We start from the raw sequence: 12,879 nt of genomic DNA, 5'->3' as shown, positions 1-12,879 counted from the left end.
GCTCAAGTCATTAGCTATAATTGAAATATATTTAATTCACGTCCATAGTCGAAAAAGTCTGGTCAGACCCGGCCGCCCAATGGAGGGTTAAATAGTAGCCGATAAAATTGAGCGTTTTATATCGGCGGTTAGTCTGGATAAGATGATCTCAAAACCTACTTTGAAAATGAAAACTCATTATTTTCAAGTCCGATTTTTACAAGCTGTTGCATCCCATCTATTCTCTGCCTGCGAGAAGTGTATAGTATAGAAAAAATTATGTGCCGCGTAAAAACATCGATGAGGTTCTTTTCGAGTCGTCACCCAGCTTATTGAGAACAATACGAGTTGAATAATGGGAAAATCGTTACAGTTATTCAATCGAGATATAAGTTATGCCGAAAATGAGTAATATTCTCTACTTATACTAACCCATAAGCGAAGTTTTACGTTGATTACGAGTATCGGTAAATGATACCGTTTTAGAATTTTTGCATATAAAATGTAAGCATAGTGTAAATATATAATGGGTTTACTAAGTTCATATAAAATAAAGCAAACCACAAATTTTAATTGAAGAATATTGATAAATTGTAAAACAAACGTTTCTCTTACAACGGTCTTCTTCATTGGTGACACAGTTCTTATGGAAGATAAATTTTAAATAGCTGTATAGAGAATCTAATATTAATAAATATATATATATATATATACCATATATATCTTGATCAATTAAAACATACTTTTTGTTTACAAAATCTTAGCTTTTTATTGTAAAAAGCATTAAAATAATCTCAAATTCATTACAAAGAAAAAATATACTAAAATCATAATGATGGTGAGGGGACTCCCGTTCCAGGCTTGTGTTGCTCCGGACAGAAAACAATATGCTCCCAATTTTAGATATCTTAACTCAACTTGGCATACAAATATTTGGGATCAGTTTACTGTAATCTGTCCAATGAGAATAGAATTTTTGTATTAAGAAAAACGAAAAATTTTCAAAAATTACAAATTTATTAATCGATCGTAGTGTATGGGAGGAAACAGCTTTGTACATAATTTAACCTTTTTTAATTTTTTCAACTTCTGAATGTTTGTTAAAATATCCAAAAATCAAGTTCTCGCACTCTATCAATCTTACAAATTTGTTGAAGTTCCTAAATAGATGGGTATTTATTGGCATCTTCTACTCAAACTGCTCTCCATACTGTGATACTATGTCACTAAATACGAATTCCATACATCTCCACACTTGACGAAAAATTTGCATATGAAGGCAAGAACAAAGTTATCGAGCAAGACTAGCCGCTAGCGAGTATGGTAATACTCATAAAACGGGTATAACTCACTATGTTCAATGCTGCCCACTCCATTTCAAGAGAGTTTCATTAGACCTCGTTCCAACAGAGACTCTTTTGTTACTTCAACATTGGGAATTCTCTTTTGGTATTGCCCATCTTGCTCATATATACAGAGTTTGATTGAAAAGTAATGAACCTTATTTTTTGTTAAGCAGTTTTATTAAATCGTTTGGCTTATACAACAAATATTCTTCAAAATAGGACCCTTGAGCGTCAATAAGCCACTGGTAGCGGTCCTTCCACTGCAGGAAACATTTTTTAAACTCATCCGCTGGAATCGCGTTCAATTCGGCAGTCACAGTTTTTTGGATCGCCTCGATGGAGTCGAAACGCCTTCCCTTCAGCTTTCTTTTCAGGCGCGTTAACAAGAAGAAGTCCGGAGGGGACAGGTCTGGGCTGTAGGGAGGGTGGGGAACCCCCATCTTGGCCAATGCAGAGGTGCAGAGGAGGGCGGTGCGCGCCGGCGCATTGTCGTGATGAAGGGCCCCATTGTTGACAAGGTCGGGCGGAACCCGGGCGACGCGGTTTTTCAGCCAAAGGAGCACTTCTTTGTATAATGCCGCGTTTACAGTACTTCCTGGAGGTACAAACTCCTTGTGGACGATGCCTCGAGAATGAGATTTCAACAAAGAGCTAATATCAAATTTTGTTTTAAAATCGGCAAAACGTTTACCGAAACATTTGAATAGATAGGTAGAAAAGTTTATGGCGAGTATTGTCTATCTCTACATGTTTCAAAGATGGTTGTGAGTACATAAATGACAATGAATATACGGGCCGCCCAAAATCTGTTATCACCGAAAACTCCATCGAAATTGATCGTAAATTTATCAAAAATGAACCGAAATCATCGTTGAAATTCATGGAATCGGAGTTGAATATCTCCAAAACATCGATTTATGGCATTTTAACGGATCATTTGGGCTTTCGAAAGGTCTGTGCACATTTAATTCCGCACAAGTTAACTGAGGACCAAAAATTGCTCAGCGCAAAATGCCGAATGGAAGGCCCCAGACGAGCTACCACCCAAAAAATCGCGTTTTGAGAAGTCAAAAGTCAAGTCGATGCTCATTTGTTTGTACGATTCCAAGGGAATTGTCCACAAAAAGTTCGTGGCAATGGAATTTTCAATGCAATTTTCTATCTTGGCGTTTTGAAGCGTTTGTTGCATCGCATTCCTCGAATTCGCCCTGAATACCATCTCATGAATCCACTCTTGTGACTGATTTTTTGACTAGAAAACGCTTTGTAATCATCAGTCACTCACCATATTCGCCTGATATGGCTCCCTGTGACTTCTACCTATTCGGAAAATTGCATTGGGCCATGAAAGGAAAACGTTTTGCGTCCGTAGAGGCCATCCAAAAGGCTTGTACCGACATCCTGTAGGAGATTCCGGTCAATGACATGAAACACTCTTTCGAAAAGCTTTTAGATCCCGCATAACAGTGTATCGAGGCCAGATGGGACTATTTTGAATAAATAAACTCGAAGTTATCAGAACAAAGTTCCTGCCGTTTCTATTTTAGCTCAGTATTGTTTATTTTGGACTTCACTTTGTATATACCAAATTACATAGTACTGGAGCCAAGACATGGTTGAGAGAATATTGTAGGTTACACATATCGCGCTACCTCTCTCTCTCTCTTTCTCTCTCTCTCTCTGCACACGACAGAAGCCGTCTTTGATTCTCCACTTCCCTGCTCGCTAATCCTTACTAAGTGCTTCCAAACAAATGGCATTTTCGCAGCTCTTTTCAGTGTTGCCAACATATGTTTGTTTTTGCCAGTTGCTACATTAATTCGTCTCTCGCTAATACAGGTATATGGCACATCGAAGACGGCTGAAACTAGTCGTTGAGCTGATATAATTGTAGAAGTTTATTTGTGATACAAATAAAATAGACAAAAAGCTTCTCTTTTCCTATTATTTTTGTTGTTTATATTAACCTAACCCAACTGTTTACTTATTTTATTCCTATCGCGGAATTCTATCATCATTTTTGGAGTCAACGTTTTTCCAACAGAAATTTACTCCATAGAAATTTGCTGCCAAATCAGATTTTTATTCTTTATTGGCTAGTAGAGTTGCAGTGCCAAACTTTGAAATGAGTTTCATGCCAATTAATCTTAAGAACTTCCTACGAAAAAGATTAGTGCAAAAATTTACAAAATTGACACGTTGATAATTTTCACATGAGTAGCTAGCAATGGCAAACCTCCGAGTGTATTTCTGCCATGAAAAAAAGGTCCTCATAAAAAATATCTGACGTTCGGAGTCGGCTTGAAACTGTAGGTCCCTCCATTTGTAGAACAACATCAAGACGCACACCACAAATAGGAGGAGGAGCTCGGCCAAACAGCTAGAAAGGGTGTACGCGCCAATTATATGTAGCTAGGATAAATATGTGCATATGTATATAATAATTTATGCATACATATTAGGATGGCAAAAAAAATAGTTTTTCCTGATTCTATCCCATGAATTCGTTCTATGGCCAACAAAATTGGACACCTTTTTCTTTACTTTTCTTTTTGTTTATTATTCTTATTGTTTATCCGTGCCGTTAACGCTTTGAAATTTGTCATTGAATTCCCATGGAAAAAATTTACTTTCCAGTGAATTTGGTATAATACTATACATATTGATACCATTTAAATTCCTCTTTTAATTTCCCTCCACAAGCTACTTTACATACCATATATGAAACTATTTTTTGAAAGGACCAGTACAAATTCATTTTTAACATTTTTTGAATTTTTCTGGGTCCTTATAAAAATAGTTATCACTTATTTTTTCACAAATTCTTATTTTTGACATTTACGAAGAAAACTTAACTTATGAGATCAATAAAAATGTATTTTTTGGCCATTCTAGTGTACTTATATATACATTTAATAGTTGCTTGCATCCGAACTTTGATTTCCTGTTCTTCTTTAATCCATTTTAATCCCAAAAATTTCCTATAAGAGGCACTTTACTTCGCTCATTTCACACTGTAATGGGACTTTTAACATATCGCCAAATGCTGCTAGTCGATCGTTCATTCGACTGTTTGCAACTATCGATGCAAAATACGATGGTGAGTCTACCAAATTAGTGTGCATGTAATTACATACAAACATACTTATAATGTATGGAAGTATATGTGGGCATTCAATTTGCGAGAGCCTTTTGTTGGCTAACCGGCTAGTTGGATGCTGGTTGGTTAGATGGTGGTTGTACATCTGTGTAATGCCGTTATTTCTTGCAAGAAAAAAGTGAAACTGGTCGTTTGTTTGTTTTTATTTAGACTTTTTTCATCTCAACCGTCAACCAGTTGTGGCCAAGTAGATGCCATCTATGCTGAACTAAATTAACTGCATTGTTGTTGCTTTGCAAGTTTTTTGGGTTTGTGCAGCTTGAGCTTTTCATACAATTCCATAAGTATTTGTGTGTGCAACTTGAAATGAGATTGTGTGAGAATGCACATAAGTGCAATTGAAGAAGATGCTGAATTGTAATGCTTATACTTTTGCAGCTAAAAACATGCATGTGTGTGTATATAGTATGTGCATTTGTCTGCATGATTGCAAGTTGAAAAAAATACAGATTTTAAACGCTTCTTTTTTATCTATTTACAGTTGCAAACTGTTTTAAGGTGCGGAAAGCCTACGCGGGTTTTTTGCAATAGTTTTTTAAGTTTTTATTTTATTTTTGAACTTTTTTTTTAAGTTTTTATTATTATTTCCAAGGAAAAAACTGAGAAATGTCGCAGTATGTTTGGTTGCAGATTTGCTAAAAACTCATGCCGCCAATTTTCTGTTAACTTTAAGCGCATAAGTGATTCGGATTTTGGTGTGGCGAGTCATTCAAGATTACATTATTTATGATTATACGTACATGCTTTTATTGGTAGATAAAAAAATTGAGGTAGGATGGATGAGTAATAAAGCTGCGATCCCAAGCGATCGGTACCCGCCTAAGCTGAAAATCATGCTTCGAGAACCAACACATTGTATTTTTGTATACAGTTTTGAAGCCCATATTTTTAAATAATTTGAAAACAAAAATTGCAAGGGTGGTACAGATTTCATGTAAAGAGTGGAATAGCGTAACTAAGTTCTCTCTTAAGTCGACTCAGGTGGTTAATACTTTTGATCAGAGGATTATTTACAATATAAGGTTAAAAACACATTTTCTGATTTTTCTGATAACATTTTTACAAAATATGATTTTGGATTTGATTCAAAACTTCTGTAATAAAATAGAAACATATTTCATGGAAATTATTTGCAGAACATTTTAGAGTTTTCTCTATATATTTAATTGTTTTTTATGAATATTTTTATTAATTTTACTACCAAAAATTAAATGATATTTTCCTCTTTTTTCTTATCATACCTTGGGTGATCTGCTTAACATTTGTATGTTGCACATTTCCAACGTCGAAGTAGAGGAATGCAATTAGCGGTACTTGGTGTCAGAGGTGATGACAAATGACAACTTTTGACATGGGCACCATTTCCATTGAGCAAGTGTTAATTGCTTTTGGCGCTTACACTGGGTACCTTAATTAATGCGGAAAACAATAATACAAAGCAACAATAACAATAATAATTTGACAGATATGCATACAGATGGTCTTGTAAAATAATTAAAATGAATAAAAAGGGAACATAAATTACTTCAACTATTAATATACGTAATAATAATAATAACGGACAAATATACCAAGTCAAATTTCGCCTTCAATTTCCTTTCTCTAATTTTGTGGTGTGGCTCCTGATGTTGGAGGGATCTGCATTTTGATGACACTGGTTAATAGAAGATACATTTTTCTCAGATTTTTAGTTGCAAAAAAACACTCGGAGGTCTGGCATTGTCTGCCTCACGCTCAGGTCAAACTGCGTATATGCTACGTATAAACTAACTAGGCCTTTGTGGTTGCAAGTACCAAATTATATTAATTAAATGAATTAATTGTAAAATAAAATTATCCATCCAAATATTTTGTAATTTGGTTAATTGGTTAAAAAAAGTTATTCAGTAGTTACTCAACAGTTTAAAAATACTTTGGTAAATTTTCATACCAAAATATTGAAATTCAAGTGCCACGAAAAATTTGGTTTTGCGGTTCTCATCATAACTCGCAAGAAAATCATTTAAAATAAAAAAATTGAAATGAATTTTTATGAATGATATTACTGGGAGGATATTTTTTGATTGTCTTTCTTTTATTTAAAATTTTCTCTCTTTTGACGTATATCGCCCCAGAAAATGAATATTTCCCTCAGCATAGCTGGGAAAGTATTTTTGTGCAATGAAGCAATGCAAGCTGTCTCTGAACTTCTCAAATCTACTCTCCTATTAATTCGAAATTATATAGATTTCAAGCAGAGCAATATTTAAATTGTACAATGAACGGTACGAAAGTAGCATGAGTGTCATGAGTCTGCGCCTACATACTACTATAAATTACATGTTACATGTGAAGCCAAACAACGACACCAATTCACGATAAAAAGGAGACGAAAATGAAAACAAGCCCAAGAAAAGATAATAATCGAAGTTACTTTCAAGGCCCCGTTGGTCATTTGTCGCATGAGTGCATCAGTATGTTGAACGTGTGTATCTGTTTACATATCCAAATGTATATATATACATACATATACATATATGTGTATGCTTGTTTGTTTAATTATACGATGCTCTTGATTTGTTTTGCTTATTTCAAAGCTTTATGGCCACTTTTTGTTTACCTTTTGCAATGTTTTTGTTATGTGAAATGAACAGAAATCAAGTGACCATATGGCGATAAAAACTAATTTTACAATACGACAAAAAGAAAAATACTGAATTAAACCAAATTTGGTTAATAAGATTAAAATGTCATTGACCTTTCAATAATGTAGCAAAACATTGAAATTTCTATAAAAATTGGAGGTTCGTAATTTTTTTTGGCATCCTTTTCCAAATTTTAATACAAATTTGGTATACAAAAATACTTTTAAATTCAAAATTCCTATAGCTGTATAGACATCTTCAAACAAAACTTGTAAGTGTGATATTTAGTAGTTAAATAAAAGCTGAGCGACTGAGGAGTCAGTAATTAATTTTTCAACAGAAATACCGACACATTTTTAGATAGCTCTTATTCTAACGGGCGATCAGATTGGAAGTACTTTTTCCAACATGGTGTTTTTGACAGATCACGTGTGACTACTGTCAAAATAAATACAAATTTTTTTAAGTACTCATTGACATTTCATCATGGAAAGACGTATGCCTCAACAACGTTTACAAATCGTAATAGGACTATGAATAAGTTCGTGCGGGTTTTTTTGAAATTTGAAACTTTATTGACGTAAAATGGTTACAAATTTAATATTCAAAATATTGTCCATCGCTTACTACTACTTTTTCCCATCTTTCTGGCAATTCACGGATTCCCTTTGTGAAAAATTCGGTCGGTTTTGCCGCAATCCACGAATCGATCCATTTTTTGACTTCATCGTAATTACGGAAGTGCTGGTCAGCCAGGCCATGTTGCATCGATCGGAAGAGATAGTAATCGGATGGCGCAAGGTCTGGACTATACGGCGGGTGGGGTAGGACATCCCATTTGAGCGTTTCTAAGTATGTTTTGACCACTTGTGCAACATGTGGCCGAGCATTGTCATGTTGCAAAATAACTTTGTCGTGTCTATCGGCGTATTGCGGCCGTTTTTCTCGCAGTGCTCGGCTCAAACGCATCAATTGTCGTCGGTAGACATCCCCCGTAATCGTTTCATTCGGTTTCAGTAGCTCATAATACACAACACCCAGCTGGTCCCACCAGATACACAGCATAACCTTCAGGCCATGAATATTCTGCGCCGACGTCGATGTTGAAGCATGGCCAGGGTATCCATACGTTGCCCGACGTTTTGGATTGTCGTAATGGACCCACTTTTCATCGCCAGTCACAATTCGATGCAAAAAACCCTTTCTTTTGTGCCGTTGAAGCAGTTGTTCGCATGCCATAAAACGGCGTTCAACGTCTCTTGGCTTCAATTCATACGGCACCCAATGGCCTACCTTTCGGATCATTCCCATGGCTTTTAAACGTTTGGAAATGGTTGATTGATCAACTCCCAAAGTTTTTGCAACCTCTTCTTGCGTTTGAGCCGGATCTTGATCGAGCAATTCCTCCAATTCGGTATCCATGAACTTTGGCGGCGCACCCTCGCGTTCTTCGTCTTCCAAGCCAAAATCACCACTTTTAAAGCGTGCAAACCACTTCTGGCACGTTCGCTCAGATAGAGCATGCTCACCATAAACTTCCACCAAGATACGATGACTTTCGGCTGCTTTTTTCTTCATATTAAAATAATGAAGAAGAATTCCCCGCAAAAACACATTATTTGGCACGAAATTCGACATTTTCAAGTGTGGTAAAAATATTGTTGTTTACGCTTCAAATAAAAAACTTATACTGACGTTTGTGCCTTACGACAGTAGCTCTCCAATGAATGTTTGGAAATGTGGATCGATGGAATAATAATCAAGTTACGCCATCTGTTGTAAAACCGCACGAACTTATTCATAGTCCTATTACATTTGTATTACGAAAATAGACGGTCTGTGAAAAGCGTTCAGCGATGGCGCCCATTTTTGGCTTAATGGCTACGTCAATAAGCAAAATTGCCCTATTTAGGCTGAAAAGCAACTCGAAGTCATTCAAGAACAGCCATTAGATTAATTGAAAACACCCTTTTAGTGCGGCCTATGTGCACCGTGATCTCCACAAAATGTGGGTCCAACAAGACGGCGCTACAAGCGACACTGCCCAGGATACAATGGATTTACTGCCACATCGTTTTTATTTATCTCTCGTCTCGGACCAGTGGATTGGCCACCAAGATCATGTGATATCACACCTTTGGACTTTTATCTGAGTGTTATGTAAAGTCTAAATTATTTAGGGATGGCTGAATTACGGCAAAGTGGACGTCAACATTTGAAAGGGATTATCTTTAAATAAATAAAAATTAATGCGATGAATGGTTCTACACAAAAATAATAAAGAATGTCCTACTAATTTAAATTTTCGTTGTTTTATTTCAATTTAAAATCCGATACCTGTAAATTGATCACCCTTTACTATATCTTGTCTGTGTTGTATTTTTATTTCAATTTAAATTTTTATAACTGTTAAGATTTTCCGATCCGTCTATTCTTAACCGTCTATTCAATTATATACTTAAAAGTATATTTAAAGGTATTGTTAAAGTCCAAAACAGGAAAAAAGTGAGACAACAAATATAGATTATTTTCTTCGCATTATGCGACGTTTGGGGGAGATCAAATTCTTGAAAGGTTTCGCACCAAAAAATGGAAAATGGTTCAAAAAGTTTTAATTGCACCGAAATATTTAGCTTTTGTGTTTTTGTTTTGAAAGTTCAAGCCCGGTTTAACAATAAAGGAATAAAACAAAAAATTTATTTATTGTGACATTTCGAGCTCTGTTAGAAGTCTTCTTCAGGAACTCTTGAATGTGCATGATCGACCAGTGAAATAATTTCAGGACCAAAACTCAGAGAGTATGATCAAACGTTTATCATATTGACTTCATATGACTTCCGCTGACTTGTTTCTTTCCAGAGCACTTCGGAGAATTTCGCGACGAGAACTAAACTGAATTCCAATAAATACGTTTGAAAAATGATTTCATGGTTGTATTATTCGTTGGGTGTTGTTACGAAAGATACCTATTTTAGCGAAAATATGATAAATTTGAATGAATAATAAACATTCTTTGTTTTGTTTACAGATTCCCGGTAGGTTTTTGACAGAACTTATATAGGGCATTGCTATGTGATATTGTGATTGACATTGCGGATAGCTGCAAACTCGAAAATTTGGCTGAAATGGGTGTTACACCCAAATGTAGTACTTTTTGAGGCTTAAAACAAGCCGAAAGCTCACGATCCTCTGTTGAAAAATACTATATTAGAACGAAGACGTCTTAGAGATATTTTGAACTTATAAATATTAATCTTGAGCAAATAATGATAGTGATCGCAGTAATTGAGTATTATTTGAACAGAAATTGAATATGTATTATCAAAACAATGAGTTTCCTATCAAGGGACTTATTGACGAGTTTTGACAACTCATTTGCTTCTTATTTAATATCAACTATATAAATCCAAGTTTCAAACTATGTACACAGTAAAAAAATTTCAAAAATTTCACATTTGTCTTTCAGAATTTTTAAAAATATTTCGAGTCAGCAGTTTTAAGTCCTTAGAAGTACAATATAATATCCCTTTTGTTATAATAAAGAGTAAGTTTGAACCGCCATTTGTGGAGAATATCAAGACGCACACCACAAATAGGAGGAGGAGCTCGGCCAAACACCCAAAAAGTGTGTACGTGCCAATTATTATATATATATATATAAGTTTGAACCGGATATTTTGTGCTGACAATTATTTTGCTATTTGAGCCAAACATAGCAGGATTTGCTTTAACATTAATAAGGTTTAAACATTACTTTCTCCTTCTAAATATGTATTTCGTATTCGGTAGGAATAAAAGAAAAGAAAAGCAAGCAGCCTAACGAATGCAAACAAGTATAAATATACAAATTTCAGTTCGGTAATCTGGTTAAAAGCGAAAAATATTATGCAATACATGATTTTTGGTACTACCCAGTGAATCCCAGAAGACGTTATTTAGGGCAAATGTGAACAAAACGTGCTCTCGCGCATTGAACTCAGTCGCTAAGTAAGAGATGCTCATGTAGTGGCAAGCAAAAGAAGTGGCGCTGACAGAAATACAAAATCCAGTTATTGTACTACCAGTCAGATGAGTCAGCAACAATTGCAAGGCATTTTTAAAACTGTTATTACTTTTGTTTTCATTGCTGAAGTGATTGCTGCAATTTGTTTGGCACTGGCGGGTTGCTGGCTTAAGTCTTTCGTTTGGGTGCGGAAGATGCTCGTTAACATAACAAAGCGAGTGGATAGGTAGCCATAGTCCAATGAAGTGGAGGATATTTGACTGGCTGGCTGGCAGCAGCTGGGCTGTTTCATTCGTAGAGGGTTTCCAGCCAGTTTAGCAACTTCAACGCCATCATTTAAGAAACAATACCAACTTGAAAGCTTTTGCAACTCATCGTTGCGCACTGCGTCTCAGTAGTGGTGGCTTCTGATGTTTGTTGGAGTAGTTTAAGCATCAATAAAATAAAAAAAGTAAGCACTGTACAGCGTTTTGTTACGATTGATTATAGAGTGTAAAAAAAGTTGGAACTCCATAATGACCACACTTGTTTTTTAGGCCGGTAAGTGGTTATTCAACTTCTTATTTATTTGCCAAAACTGTTTTAAGATGTGGAAAAACTGCTAAAACCTACAAAAATTAATTCAAGGGATATAATGTAGTAAACGGAGGAATAACACTTTCCTAATAGCCAACGAAGTCAAATGGCTTTGACTTAATTATGATTTGTTTAGATGTAGGGAGGACAAATCTATCCAACCCTATTTTATAATAAATAGAACAATGCTGGAATTGGTCAGGCTTTCAGTTGGCACAATCTCATTACACTCAGGCACCAATCATATTCGGTGTTGAGTTTTTTTTTAATTATTATAATGCGTGTAACGGCATACGCTACATATATCAGCTCAGCAACCGTAGGTAGGTAGCGAAAATATTGGCCTATAAAACTAATTTCCAGTCAAAAGCTTCAAGAACCAGACCACTTAAATTTTCAATATCTGGGGAATCAGTTAACTTAACATATTAAGTGATATATCAATTTAAAGATAGTTAAATTTATTTATTTTAATAATCTACAGTACAAACTACCTTACAGACTAGACACAAATGTAAAGAAAAGCAAACCAAATATGTCAACTATAATAAATACATTATTATGTAACTAATTTCTTTTTACACATTAGATCTAGATAAAGCAAAATCAAGCATACTGATATTAGATAATGAATTATAGTCTGGCAAATTTAGTCTTAAAACCTTCCCCATAAAAAGAACAAGGTACCTAAACGCAGCTTAGCTAAATGAAGCAGAAATAATAGGTATACTTAATGGCTACAATTAGAAAAGGCTAACTTGTTTTATATACTCAGCCTTACGCTATAGAGTTCAATTATTAATTAATTTTTCAGCTGTGACAGACAACATTGTTGTTCCACAAATGGAGGAACCTACAGTTTCAAGCCGACTCCGAACGGCAGATATTTTTAATGAGAATCTTTTTCATGGCAGAAATACAAAATATTACTACTACTACTTTATGATTAGCATTAGCTTTGAGTCGAGAAATATCAGTTATCCGAGAGTTGGGAAGGTTAAATCAAAATTGTCTGATTTTTGAAAGTAATTGGCATTCCACCGATCCTGGAGGTAGCGGAAAATATTGCTGATATCTCTGCCATTCAAGCTCAATTCTATGGCAACCTAATCTTGAAAATACAACCTAATCACTATCTCAGACAGTTAAGCATCTCACTGCATTTCGCCCCATTTACATCTCTAGTATATC

The sequence above is a fragment of the Anastrepha ludens genome, chromosome 6 (genome assembly GCF_028408465.1).
Source record: "Anastrepha ludens isolate Willacy chromosome 6, idAnaLude1.1, whole genome shotgun sequence".
NCBI lineage: Eukaryota > Metazoa > Arthropoda > Insecta > Diptera > Tephritidae > Anastrepha > Anastrepha ludens.
This window is presented reverse-complemented; position numbering follows the sequence as displayed.